Raw genomic sequence first — 15,043 nt, forward strand, 5'->3', positions numbered from 1 at the left:
AAAATCCTAGTGTCCTGAATTTCAGAGTCAGCTTCAGCTACATAGCAAATTCAAAGCCAGCCTGGGCTGTAAATGATCCTATCTGATAGACAATATGTGGAGGTCAGGTGGTACCCTACTCTAAGTTACTCTATATTGTATAAAACAGTGGTCTACTTTTAATGATGGTTCTTTACTAGTGTTGGGATAGCAGCATATGGCACAACTTTGCAGGGGAGATTTGGACCAGCAGGGAAGCCAGCAACAGTTTTCAGCTCTGCCCATTGATGAAGCAAAAAGTTCCACAGCTAGCTCTATAAACAAGCTAAGCAGACAAGCTCAGCCTCCATCACTGTTTGTGGAGTCCTATTTATACTCCCTCCAAACATCACGTGTCCTCCACAATTCTTGCCTCACCATGTGTCTTGCCTCAGCAGGATAGTCTGACTAAGCAAAACTCCATGTGAGTCTGTATCAGCTGACATCATCCTACCAATCAGTCTGAATCCACAGAAGTGGCAAGAAGCTGCCAGCACACCACCAGAAGTTTTTCTGTGCATCTTGTTATGGAGTCCTGACAAATGGAGCTGAACTATGCAGTGTAAGGTGGACTAACACATGTGCATCATTGTCAAAGAATCTTTTATCACATGTCCTTTCACGTGCTTGCTTTAACAGAACATCCTTTCACCTGTGTCTGCTTCAGTGAAATGTTCCAAAAAAAAAAAAACCAAACCCTAGAACTTATCAGACATGCTGGATCAAGTTAAAAATGTAAATTATTCACCTTGGTAACACAAAGCAGAAGACATGTAACACTGTAATGACATGGCCCCACACCAACATAGTTATGCATTTTGGTGAGTATATCATGGACACATAAACAGAGGACTACTCAAATATCCCTGGACTATAATAGTCTCTTGTTGTTATGGCCAATTGAACACCTTGCCTGTTCACCCCCCCGTGGACTTGGACCTGTTTAGGGCTCCTCATAGAATTTTCTGCCCTGGATTCAGTTTGACCTTTCATTTTGCAGTCAAATGTTATAGCTTGGTGTTTAAACCCGACTCTACCAGGCCTAGTAGTAGCTTCCTCCTGGCACTAGTCTGGGCCTTGTTCTCACCAACATAGACGTAGAGAGAGAGAGAGAGAGAAAGAGAGAGAGAGAGAGAGAGAGAGAGAGAGACAGAGACAGAGACAGAGACAGAGACACAGAGAGAGACAGAGAGACAGAGACAGACAGAGAGAGACAGAGAGAGACAGAGAGACACAGAGAGAGAGGCATGTAAATAAATGTGTATTGTGTGACATGAGAGTTAATATTACTACTTGAGACAGGATAAGAGAACCTGTATTCATATCTGACAGATGACCAAGGGAAGTAGGATTATATGTGACAAACTGCTGACACTGAAACCACTAAGTCTTGTGAGTTTATTGTTAATCAGGAAAGTCTGACATTCTAGAAAGGCTCAAACATGTTTGTCTATGTTTCCGCAATACTGTTCATGTACAAGAAGATAGAGGAGAGAACTGCTCTCTCAGTTCAGTCTTTTCCTCTACCTCAGCTGCCCACTCCTTCTCGGAGTCTGAGGTGCTAACATCATCCCCATGATTTCATCGTGTTCTCACTCGGATTAGTTCCTGGTTTTGCAGCCAGCAGAGTCCTCTTGTGCAGCTTCCCAGACACCCAAGTGTTTGCTAGCTCCCCATGGAGAAATTGGTGGATGTGGGCAGTGGGGACTGGTGGATGAGGCCTCCTCTTCTCCGTCTGCCTTCAACTCATATGTCTCCATTATCCATACTGCATCTGTTGGCATTCTATGGGCTATTTTGTTCAATGTAGATTCCATAGATTTTTTTTTCCATATCATTAAAAACTCACCACAAGGGCCCTACAGAATCCTTCTGCCAGATCCTGGCTACAGTCTCACCATATTTCTGATTTAGGAAACTGTTTGTTCCTTTCAAATGTTAAAGGCTAGGATAGGGTGGGGAGAAAGTCTGTTTGTGAAAGTGTTTGTCCTGCAAGTCCAAGGGCCTGAGTTCAATCTCCAGAACCCAGAAAAAAAAATTGGGTTTGGTGGCACACATATTAGTCTCAGTGTGAGAGATAGACAGGGGCACAGATTTCTAAGCTCACCAGTCAGCCAGCTCAGATTAATGAGCTCCAGGGTCAGTGAGAGACTCTTGTCTCAAAAATAAGGTGAAGTGCTTCAGGAAGGCATCTGACATCAACCTCTGGCCTCCCCATACCTACATATACATGTGCATGCACAGTACAAAATCTAAATGAAACTCATTTAAACACGCACACACCTAAATATGCTGTGATTGACAATACCCAAATCCAAATGCTCTGTTTATTAGTGGATTTAGTTTGTTGTGGTTGTTTCTGCCTCAGACCTATAATAGACCTCTGAGGTTTCAAAAACCTGCATCCAACTGCTGAGTGGGAAATGCAGCATTTCCCCCAACTTCTCATATTTCTAGCAAATATTACATGACCACTATTACCATTTATCTCATAATTCTGCAGTCTGACGGGTAATGTGATAAAATACAACACATGATAAATTTTGTTATAATAACCTATAAAGTCTTGTTAGAATTATTTCCCTAATGATATTGGTTTATCACATGAGGTTTTTAAAAAGGTACAACCTATTGCCCGTTTTAAAAAGTAATTTTTTTCATACAGTGATTTTCTTTTTATGCAAAGATTTAGTGGAAGTTGTTGCTCAAAGAAATCAATGGCAACCCCAGCTGTTCTTGAGGATGAGAAAAAGCCCCTGACATTGTTTACTCAATGTGATTCTTCCAAAAGTCTGGGACTCACTTGATACTTACCACATGTGGAGTCATCTCATCTACAGCATTTGGAGCTGAGTGACCAGGCTTGAAATTGGAGAAAGTTTGTTGTAACTGGGGTTCGGGGTTAGTTCATGGCTTCACTAACTTCCGTCCCAGAACTCTCTTTGTGTTAATGATGTCTCCACCCAAGTCATTACATTTTTCTCTGAAAATTATTGGGCAATAAATGTTGGAACATAACTCACGAGATACAGTAATGGAATTAATGTCTGTGGCACTGTAGTGCCTAACTGATGAATGGATTATTGGACAACAGAGCTGACTGAGAACACAGAGCCTTTCTAATTGGGAGCAAGAATAATTGTCTCTCTCAAACATTGATGCTGCTGGGCTCCTAGCTGTAGACTAGCATGTAAATAATTACAGGTGATAAGCTTGATCCTAGATGTGAATCCATCCCTTTTATCTATAGTCAAATTGACGTGGTTTTTCTTTTCCTGTTTAACATCCTACCCATCCCCATATTCTTGGCTCTCTACCAACTAAAGACAGAACCACATATTCCACATCTGCTCTGAAACAGAGTCTTGCATTGTAGCTTAGGCTGGTCATAAACTAGAGCTCAGCCTCAGTCCAGTACTGAGATTGTAAAAGAGTATACATCTGGCTTACCATATCTAACTTTTATTGATACCTAATCCATTCCTTTTAATTCTGTTTTCCTTGCTTACTGGTCATTAGAACTGTAGGTTTTATTCTGATTGATTTTTACAGAAATTTTCCATAGAGTTCAATGAAATCTAAGCCCACCAATTTCCTTTCCACAGCTTTAAAATAGATATTGATAAACACTCTTTGCTTTTTATCTCTTATTTTCCAGATTTTTTTGTAGGAGGAAATTGGCATTTGATGTCAGTTTTGTAGATCAGGGATCAGAGGAACTCAGAAGCAACTATCTACAGCCAGCACAGAATTAATTAAAGCCATACCTCCCTCTCTTTACTCATTCAGCCGTGAGTGTGTTTAATGACCTGTGTCTGCTATTGGCCTCAGTCCTGAAAATGTGTTATGGGAACAGGGACACTCTCACTGTGTCAAGCTGTAGCACAGAATATGTACAGAATCAAGAGTGCCATGTGGACAGCAAGAGACCATGGCTAGCACTGTGAAATGATAACTTTCCTGTATGAGATATATTTACTCATAAAATTCAAGGTTTGACCACTTGGCACAATTGGTGTACTTAAAGAGGAGCTATGGATTGTACCTCAGTTGGTAGAGTGTTTGCCTAGCATGCACAGAGACCTAGGTTTGATCCCCAGTACTGCACAAATCAGAAGCAGTACATAACTGTAACCTCAGCAGGTACAGGCAAAAGGATCAGGCAAGTCACTTTTGGATGTATGACACATTCATTCTGAGCCACACTAGAGTACATAAGACCCTGTCTCAAAACCATGAAAATAAAAACACAAACAAAATAATATAGCTGAAGACAAAACCAAACCAAATGACCATAAACTCAGGACCCAAAGTACACAAACATGGCTGTGGACCTTGGGGATCACATAATCCTCTATCTCATCATCTTTACTACAAATTCTAAAGTGCCAAAGGACAGGGGTTTGGTAGCAGGCCATCCTGCTATCCTGAAGAGTATCTAATATACTCCTCCAAGGACATTCTAGTCCAATGGTATTTGTGGATAATCTTGTGCCTCCACTGATTACCCTGGACTGTAGATTCTATAGTTCTCAGTGATACCAGTAGGGAAGGAAGCTAAAGAACTCTTGTAACCTTGGTCTTTGAAGAGGTTGTTGCCTACCTTGATATAGCTTCTCAAGGAAGGTGCCCTGAGGTCAACACAGGACACTCCTCAGTGTCCACCTTTTACAATGCCAGGCAATCAGGAAAACCCAGAATTTAGATCAAAGCCAACTAAAAATGTAAAAGCCATTTCCACACCAGATGAGGTGTCTTGAACAACATGTGGAAACTGAGGCAAGGGGTAGAGATGTGGCTTAGTCAGCTGATGGTTTACCCAGCAGTTTGACCCTCAGCACTGCATAAATTGGGCATGGTGGTACACATCTGTAATTTCAGGTAGAATTAAGAGGATCAGAAGTTCAAGGTCATCATTAGCCACAAAGTGAGTTCTAGACCAGCTTAAGCAACATGAGACTGTGTCTCAAAGGTAGATAAATAGATGAATGAATGAATGAGTAAATGAATGAATGAGGAAATCAGCCATTGGAAAGCAGATCAAACAGATGCACAGTGCTATAAGAGCCAAGTAACATCAGCTCTTTGTCATTTTCACTGAACCAGGTCACCTCCTCCTAATTATTACTGAAAACTATTCAAGCATTGAATAATTGTAGTATTTGAAGACTGTTGTGCATAGGGGCTGCCACTGTCCTACAAAATCTGCATGTAGAATTGATCTCCAGGCCAAGGATATTTGACCTCTGCTGTATCAAGGGCTCCATTTGCAATCTCCCAGAAGTCCAGTGGCTCTGCTGGATTTGCATTTGTATTTGCATAAATCTACATATGCATGGTTTGCAGGCTTGGATCCTGAGTTGAGTATGTTTTCTTAATTGTCTGAAAGTTTAGAATTGGAAGTAAAAACAGAGACTATAGCCATCCAAGAGAAAATAGTTGTGATCCAAGGATGTAACCAAAACTTAAGTTCTTTTAGGACTTAAAGTCCTTTAGAAGTAACTGCAGTCAATCCTCTACCTTCCATTTCTACAGGGTCAAGGAGTCAGAACTTATCAGCTAAAAATATCTCTGCTTTACTTTTCTTTCCTCTTATCCTTCTTCACCTACAAATGCTGAAATTACAAGTACACACTACCATGCCCACTATAAATATTCTTTGTGTGTGTGTGTGTGTGTGTGTGTGTGTGTGTGTGTGTGTGTGTGTGAGAGAGAGAGAGAGAGAGAGAGAGAGAGAGAGAGAGAGAGGTGTCCATGCCTCTGTGTGTGTGTGTGTGTGTGTGTGTGTGTGTGTGTGCATGCACTTGTGTCTACAGTACACAAGTGTGTGGATATCTATGCATTTGTATGCAGGTGCCTATAGAGGTCAGAGAACAATCTCAGCTGTAGTTTCTCAGGAGCTGCCTGTCTTGTTTTTTGATATATGTTCTCTTACTGGCCTGGGGATCACCAAATATATTAGCGTGGTTGGATAATGAAACAAGGAATCCTCCTGTCTCTGTCTCCCCAGTGCTGGAGTTCTCACTTGCTTCAGTTTTTACACACTTTTTGAAGATCCAAGTTAGGTTTTTATGTTTGCATAGCAAGCAGTTCACTGACTAAACCCCAGTCCCCTAACTTAAATGTTCTTAGATTCATATTGTTGCCATAAATTGATATTGTTCCTAAACTGAGAACTTGCAAATCAGCCACAGGCCAAACATCAAACAATCAGAGAGAAATAAAAGAAGTCTTTAGCTTTCAAGCCATGTCTATGACTCAGAAACCCAAGGCTAAGCTCTATCCAGATTTATTCCCAAGACTTAGCCTTCTGGTCTTCTGCCCCAGATCTCACAACACATACACACAGACAGACACACAGAAACACACACACACACACACACACACACACCCTACAGCTTTATATCTTAGAACAATCTGATGAAAATGAGAGGAAGGTGAGTGGGCTGACTGGAGAGCAAAGTAGAAATGTCCCAAAGACCAGCTTACTCAGTCCCCTGGTAGCCAGAAACCATCTAATGTTGAACTATTATTTTATTCTCTATAGTTCTTAGTAATGATTAACCAGGAATTATAACAACAGAGTTTAAATCCACTCCTTTTATATCCACTTAGGATTGAATCAGCTATGCCCAGCTACGGAGAAGATACTCAGTCACATACAACAGTGGCAATTAGTGGACAACCCTGTGAATCACAATTAAATTATCTTTCCATTTCTGTACTCCACAATTATTCTCTTAAGTCTCTCCACATCCCCCCCCCCCCAGGGTTTTTTTTTTTTTTTTTTTTTTGGTCTTAATTTACTTGACTTTTCACAAAAGATGAGAACAGATCTTCAGGTGGCTTGAAGTAATGTGTTAAAAATATCCTTCTTCTATGGAATGAAGGGTTTACATGTGTGTGTTTGTGAGAGACTTGGGGTGAGAGGGGGAGAGAGAAACAAAGACAAAGACAGACAGACACACAGAGAGAGACAGATAGACAGACAGACAAAGAGAAGGCAGAGAGAGAGACAGACAGACAGAGAGACAAAGAGAAGACAGAGAGAGACAGACAGAGACAGAGAGACACAGAGAAAGAGTGAGAGACAGAGACAGAGAGAGAGGAGACAGAGACAAAGAGACAGACAGAGAGACAGAGAGAGTGATAGATAGAGACACAGAGAGAGAGAGAAAGAGAGAGAGAGTGATAGACAGAGAGACACACACAGAGAGAGACAGAGAGACAGAGAAACTCCAACATGTTTTATTTTTCCAAAATAAACATTCATCCCACTTTCCCTGCCAGGAAACTTCATTCCTGTACTAAGTGCAGCGACATGGGGGGAGAAGAGACTCCAATGCAGTCAGACACATGTTATAGGGCCAGACTCTCTGAATGGTGGATGTGGAGCAGGGCATCCCACCCCAGCCAGACCCACAAGGTGAGGCTACTACTCACTTCTTGGTCTCATATCCCTCATCAAAGATAAGATGTGGGTTCTCTCTTTAGTCCCCTGATCCTGCATCTGTATCTGGTGTCATGAGACACCAGCAATGTGTCATTGGTGAGGAAACACAAAATAGCTCAAGTATCTGCTGGGAAGCCTTCATTTTCTTGAATGGCTCCAAATTAAACAATATTATTCTTTTCTCCACAGAAAGCTAAGAACATTTTCTGGAAATTCCAACATCCTAATGCTTGCATTACATTTTCTACCCTGGCAGACACACACAGAAATGCCACAAAAAGCCCCTTTCTGGCTGTACTGTCTAGAATTTAGTGTCAAAATTTTGATATATCAGTATAAAGTTCAATGAAACATTTGGTATGTGTATGTCTGGTGTGTGGTGCACATGTGTGTTTCTTATGGCATGAGTATGTGTATATTGTGTATGCATGATGTGTGTGTGTGTGTGTGTGTGTGTGCATGAGAGTGCATGCATGTGTGTTTAAGAGTGTGTGTGTGTGTGTGTGTGTTGCTTCTCAAACCTGTATTCTACTGGGAACACTGAGGGTTTGCCCAATTAACTCAGTTACACACTGTTTCCTCTCCTCTTAGACATAATTGCCTAAGAGAATGCCCCCTTCCATACCCCCCCACCTCTTATCAAGTGCCTTTCTTATTCCTGTGAGCTTTATCTCTCCTCTCTCCCTTTCTTTCTCCTCTCCCCTCTTCTTTTTTCTTCTCCTCCTCCTTCTCTCCTCCCCTCTCTTTACCCGCTTCCCTTCCCCATCATCCTCTCCTCTCCCTCCTTCTTCCCTCCCCTTCCTATTCTTTCCTTTCCCCTCCCCTCCCTTCTCCCTCCTCCCCTTTCTCCTCTTGTCCCCTCTCCCTCCTTTTCCCTCCTATCCTCTCCCCTTCCCTCTTTTTCTTCTCTTTGCCTTCTATTTTTTTATTATTTCAGGAGCTCTTTCATAAACATGTGATATTCTGACACTGGAGAGAGGGCTAGCTGTCAATCTTGTGTTGCTCTTGTGGAGAATCTAGGTCCCATTCCCAGCATTCACTTCCATCACACCTACTCACAACTCCAGTTGCAGGGATCCAAAGCCCTCATCAAACACCAGACATGCACATGGTGCACAGATGTACATGCAGGCAGAGTGCTTACACATAGATAAAATAAAACTTATCTCTTTTTTAAAATATGATCTTCTAATTAGGTCTAACACAGAGAGAAAAGAAAAATGTACCCCAACTTTACAAGTGCTTCTGACAGGATTCTTCTGGGAATACATGTGGCCCTGAGATGAAATGATGAGAGTCTCCATGAAGAGGTTGTTAATGGCATGCTCACCTGTATCTCCCTGTTTTCCCCACCTCTTTATGCTTGCCTGAACTTGAAGACACTTCTGTATCAGCTCGCTGCTTCCCCTTCACTGTCATGAAACAAGCAGGATGATCTTTCTGAGTACAAATCAGATTATATCACTGCTACCCAGGTCTTCAATGCCTTGCCATTTCTGCTTCCTTTCTGTGTCACCTCTATGTTCTCAGACACCTCCAGACTGCTGAGCATGTTGGGGGCTCAGACCACCAAAGACCTTCATTCCTGTTCTTGTTATATGTGGTTCAGATCTTACTGCCTCAGATGAGCTTGCTGTCTCACCTTCTGGGATGCCTGGCTTTTCTCCTCATGATGACACTGGAAGTTGTGTTAAATTATTACTATTTTATTGTTCTTTTCAAAATGCATTATTTTTACCAACAGAAAATGTAGGTTCTCACTCACCACTGTATCTCCAAAGCTAAAACCACTTGTCATGTCTGCCCGGCTTACTAAACATTTGTCAACAAATGAATTGTCCTCACTCTATAGTTTGCTATAATTTGGCATTATTCCTCAGAGGGGTACATAGTTTTTCAAAAGAAAATATGAACTCTTTTTAAAAGAGAAATAATTTTGATTCTTTGGTCTAGGGAGACAGCTCAATCACCATGTGTTTGACATGCAAACATAAGGGCCTGAGTTTAAGTCCCAGAACTACATAAAAATACCAAGCATGGTGGCATACACTTGTAATACAGCTTTGTAGAGGCAGAGACAGGCAGATCCCTGGCCAGCCAGGCTAGCTCAACCAACGACACATCAACTTCTAGCACACATGGACAGAGACTCAACACCACCACTACCACTTACACCACCTCCACCACCTCCACCACCTCTACCACCTATACCTCCACCACCACCACCATTACTACCACCACCTCTACCATCAAATTTTGACAGGTTTATTCTTATGGAAACCATTCAATGCCTTACTGGAGAGTTTCTGAATATGCCCCATATCCTGAAGTCCTCTGGTGATGTTCTTCCACCCATTCAACAACTCTTCTCTAACATTTGACAATATAAAGAGAAAGTGAGGTAGAGAAGAGCTGAAGTTTTGGGGAAGCAGAAGCCAGAGAGCCATAGCACAAAGGTAGAGGGAGCACATAAATAGATCCCCTTTATCCCTCTTCCATCGGACCCTCCCAGTAACATCAAGTTGCTGCCAGAGATGCTCAGAATTGAAGCCAGGATTGCCAGGGCTGTGGTTAGGTATTGATGAGTGGGAAAGTGAGGAGGTAGATTTCCTTGGTGGCATGTTTATTTCTTGCAAAGTGGACTTGATTGCAGTGCTGGCATTTATTAAGAAGAGCTTATTGGGAGGTGCTGGGAGAGAAATCTGAACTTAAACAGCCTCAGAAAAGACCAGAGAGATGAGATATACTGTCAGCCTATAATAAATAATCCAAGGAACTGAAAGGAAAACCTGCTGTCTTCATTTTCAGTGAACTTAACAGAACATTTTTTTTCTCTAGATGTCTCACTGGCCTTTGATGGGAATTTATAATACTGGGGATTTCGCAAAACCTCAAGTCTGGTGAGACCAGGCTAAATTGATAGAGAACGTGTGCAGAGGGTTATTTCCAAGCTCACCATGGAGTTTACAGTCACTGAGTCAGGCATGCTGGGAACCAGGTGCTGAATGGAACAAACCAGCCCAGGTTTAACCAGCGCAACACTAGAGGTCCAGACAAATCATGAGGACACAGGAAGCACCACGCACTCACAAGTCCACTGCTGGGATCCCCTCTAGTTCTCTCATTCTCCCATTTATTACTTTAGTAACCTCTAGAGAATGTCTAGTGTGGGGATTCGAGGCATTTTCTTTTTCCTTGTGTAGTTTAGACTCTATTTTATCAGGACCTTTTTCCCCCCTGTGGAAGAAAGTCTGCCTTGGGAAGAACAATAAGAATTTTTCTCGAGGAGAGAAAACAATAGATTTCAAGCTTCCGGGGAAGGTGGAGTAGAGATTTGGAAGTTGATGGTCAACTAAGACACAGACTCAGTTTTTATCTTATGAGTGCAGCGTAGATTTAAGGAGGCCAGCCCTCAGTTAATCAGCCAGTGCTGCTTTCATTTCCAAGACTTCTTACTTCATCCCTGAATTCTGGCCAGCATTACCACAGCAGTTTCCACATTCAGGATGCTGGAGATGTGCAAGCAGAAAGGTCCTTAGTAAATAACTCAGAATCACAGGAAGGCTTTCTCTTTAATGTGATAAATTGTTAATTCCATAATCTTGTAAGTGCTTGGATATTTTTTTTTTTGAGTCCTAGTTCTTCCCTAAGGTGGGAAATTACCTTTGCATTTTTCTGTCACAGTGAGAGGACCCAGATCTTCAGTCAGACGTTGACATGATGCAAGGTGCAGCAGCAAATACAGCAGTGTGGACATTTCATAATCATCCAGAAGCTGCTGTTTCTAACTTACAAACACCAAGCTCTCTCAGGGGTCATGGTAATGTGTAGACTGCTGTCACTTTCTACATCAGAGTTTAAAAACAAAAGAATGGTTGCCATAGGCATTGCTTGGGCTTTAATTTATTTATTTCCTAATATGTGATATAGAATCTCACTCTTACCATATCCCATTCTGATCTGGAATTTGCTCTGTAGCCCAGTTTGTCTCAAACTCATGTATAGACCTGGTTGGTCCAGAACTCACTATGTAGCCCAGATTTGCCTAGAATTCTATGCAGCTCCTGCTGGCTTCTACCTCAAGGAAATCTTTATTCTGCAGCCTCCAAAGTGGCACGAAATAACATCCCTGGCTTATGGATTTCCACCTGAATGCATTTCCTGTGTAATCACTGAGTATCTAAAGAGAGGCCGCCCTGTCATGAGATACTATGTGCTCTGAAGACTGACATTTACTGTTTGTGGCTGGCTTTCCCATAATGCATCTCTTCTAGTTTCACACTAGAATCTCTGAACTAGAAACCCCTTTGTTTTTTTGTTTTGGGGGTTTGTTGGTAGGTAGGTTGGTTGGTTGGCTGTTCCTGAAATAGGGTCTCGAATAGCCCAGTTGACCTCTGACTTGCTTTGTAGCCAAGGGTGACTTTGAACATCCTCCTGTATTTACTCACATGATTTTTTAAAGTAACTATAGCTTTAATAAGCCTAAGCTTCAGACTTAGCCTTTAAACTAATCAGCTAAATTTTCTTTCATCTTAAAGTTTTGTATTGGAATGACAAGCAATTACTACCACACCCAGCATAGAAGGAATTTTTAAATACACTATTTACCCCAATTTCTCTAAATTCTAGAAGCTATATGGGGATGGGGTGGGGGGGTGGAGCCTCACATCTGAGCCTAAATCTACAACTTTCTGGTTCAAACCATAGCCTCTTAGCAGAAGTCTCAGAAGAAAGTCCCTTGACTTTCCATAACTACCCATGACAGAGTCAAATGTCATGACCCTAGGAAATTAACATCCAGTCTTTCTACAGCACAGTTGATTCTCTGGAGAAAGGTTTTCATTACCTTGAGTTGTCATGAAATCTAATCCTTTAATTTGCTTAGGTCTCATGAAGTTTGAAGGTTACAGGTAGACTAGGGAATGAGGAAAGGAGACAGCTTGTTTCCTAGTCCTTCCCTCAGGAAGGATACCACTATTCCAACAGGAACCTGGCACCTCTGAATATTTCTGAGGGAATGTTTATGCCCAGGAAAAGTATAAAGAGATATTTGAAGGCCAAAACAAGCACTTCTTTTAAAAGTGAGGTGACTCTCCATGTTTGGGGGTAGACTCAGATTAAAAGAAAAAGTTCTTGCTTTTGGATTACACTACAAATTGATGTTCTTCAGGAAACTCAGGACACTGTTCCTTTGAAGGGTAACTTGACAGAAAACAGAGGGCCTGCCTAAATCTCATAGCTACCCACAGAGCCAAGAAATTCTCAGAGACAATGTCTCAAGTTAAAAAGAAAAAAGCAAAGGAGAGGATCCATAATAAATGGAAGAAAGAGGTCTCTCTGACTTGTTTCTTCATTCTGGGAGGGTATAGGAAGATTCCCCATAGCCTTTTCCTCACTAGGTACACATTTGTCTGTGACCCTCCCTTGCTTACTTAAGCAAGCACAGACTTGAATGTAATCAGTGAACTATTAACTCCTAACATATCTAAGTCTATCTAAAACATCAATACCCATGTTTTCTTCTCAGAAAGTCACAGATTCTTGGCATTATCCTTTGTTTTGTTCTGTTTTTTTAAACAAACTATTTTTTTTGTGTGTTTTGTTTTATTTTGCTTTAGCAAACAGAATTCTAAGCAAACTATATATCAAAGTCTACATCTGAAATTCTTGAGTTCTTTTCTCGAAATGGGAACGATGGGCAAGTTAGTGGGCTATCAGAATGGTCACTTCACACTGGCAGTCATGACTGCTTTTGGTCTTTTATAATATAACACATAATGTTTTATCCATTAGTACACTGCAGCACATAGGCTTTGCTACCATGCCTTAAACTCCGGGAACAGTCTATGCTACCAACTCCCACCACATTCCCCTGTGTCCACAGATGAAAAAACACCACCACCACACAGACACACATACACACACATATATACATACACACATACATACACATACACACACACACACACACACACACACACACACACACACAGACACCATGAATCTTAAAATGGCTTTGCTAACTCAATGACCGGGCACTCCTAAACCTCCCCTGCAACCCCAGGCATAATTGGATAGAGTGGCCATTGGCTACTCCAACTGAAAACTCACATGATTGGCTGGCTTTATCTCCTACATCTACTGCCTCCTTCTTCTCTCTCAGCTTTCTCAATTCTCCCAACTCCAAGTGTCCCACCCTGTCCTCAGTTATTGGTCTCTGCTATCTTTATTGATGGATCAAGAATCAATTGGGGAACAGGCATCAGAACCAACTCTTACGTCACACACTTTATGTCTCAACAGTAACTTCAGTTCGTGGCTTTCTTAATTTCTTCAGCATGTGTGCCATAGTGTGTGAGATGACAATTGTCAGTGCATCTGTAGTTAGTGATGTGTGACAGTTACTGAAGCACAAAAAAGTCTAGACTAGAGCTCTGATCATCTGTCTCTTTTGTGCCTTTGGGATTTGTTTATTAATTAAGAAAGGCTTGGCCTAAAGTAGCACAGGAGTTGTACGTAGACCTAACTTTTATTTTTTTAAATGTTCATGGCATTTGTGACTTTCAGTGTTTGTGGAATTTGGGAATCTTAAGGCATGAGGAAGGATAACTGGGTTTATGCACACATAGGATTTTAATATTTGTTTAAGGGTAAAACTACTTAAATAGAAAAGTAGTTAAGTAGGTTCTGGTCCAGCATGCATAAAGCCCCCAATAAAGCTTAGTGTTGCATATCTGTGTTAGGAGTCAGAGGCAGGAGGATCTGGAGTTCAAGATCATCTTCAACCATACAATGAGTTTGAGGCTAGTTAATGTAAGAACATGACACTGACCCTATCTCCTATTTTAAAAAGGGCAAGTGAGTGAGTTGGGGTGAAGGAGAAAGGGGAGGAAAGGAAATCTTGCTTAGCTCTTCACTCTCTTGCCTGAAGTACATAAAACAACTCACTATGGAAGCTGGGGTACTTACTATCCTTCCAGCCAGCACTCCCCCAAAATTGTGGCTATTTTGATTTCATCAAATAAAGCAACCAGAAGGCAATTCTGTAGCTAAATCAACTGGGAACATTTGGCATCAGCAGAGGTGAGGCCCTCCAGTGCACAACCTTCCCATGAGTATTCCATAGGGCACTGAGAACAGAGACTCCCAGATTCCTCTAAGGAACACACACCCTCAGGATTCCCATCAGGAGTGATCTAATTCCAGTCTCTTTATTTTATAGATGCAGAAATCAAGTCCCAGGAAATTAAACTCATTTTCCAAGAACTGTTTAGTTGCAGAGATGTCTTTATCTTTATCTGAAATTAATCTTTCTGTTTATTTTTGCTTTCATAGAGAGACAATAAAATTCACATAATAATAATATCATTTTGGTCTGTTTTCCAAGCAAGCTTATGTACAAAAAAAAAAAAAAAAACCACAACAAACTTTTGGGAATTAAAAACATTAATAATAATGAAACTATTTTCCTATAAAACTGGAAGTATAGTTATTTCCAAAGTCCTATTAGGAAAATTATTAGTGCTTCATTCTCTCACTAGAATTCCCCAAACAAATTTCTTTGATATTTTA

Source organism: Micromys minutus (assembly GCF_963924665.1).
Source record: "Micromys minutus genome assembly, chromosome: 24".
Classification (NCBI taxonomy): domain Eukaryota; kingdom Metazoa; phylum Chordata; class Mammalia; order Rodentia; family Muridae; genus Micromys; species Micromys minutus.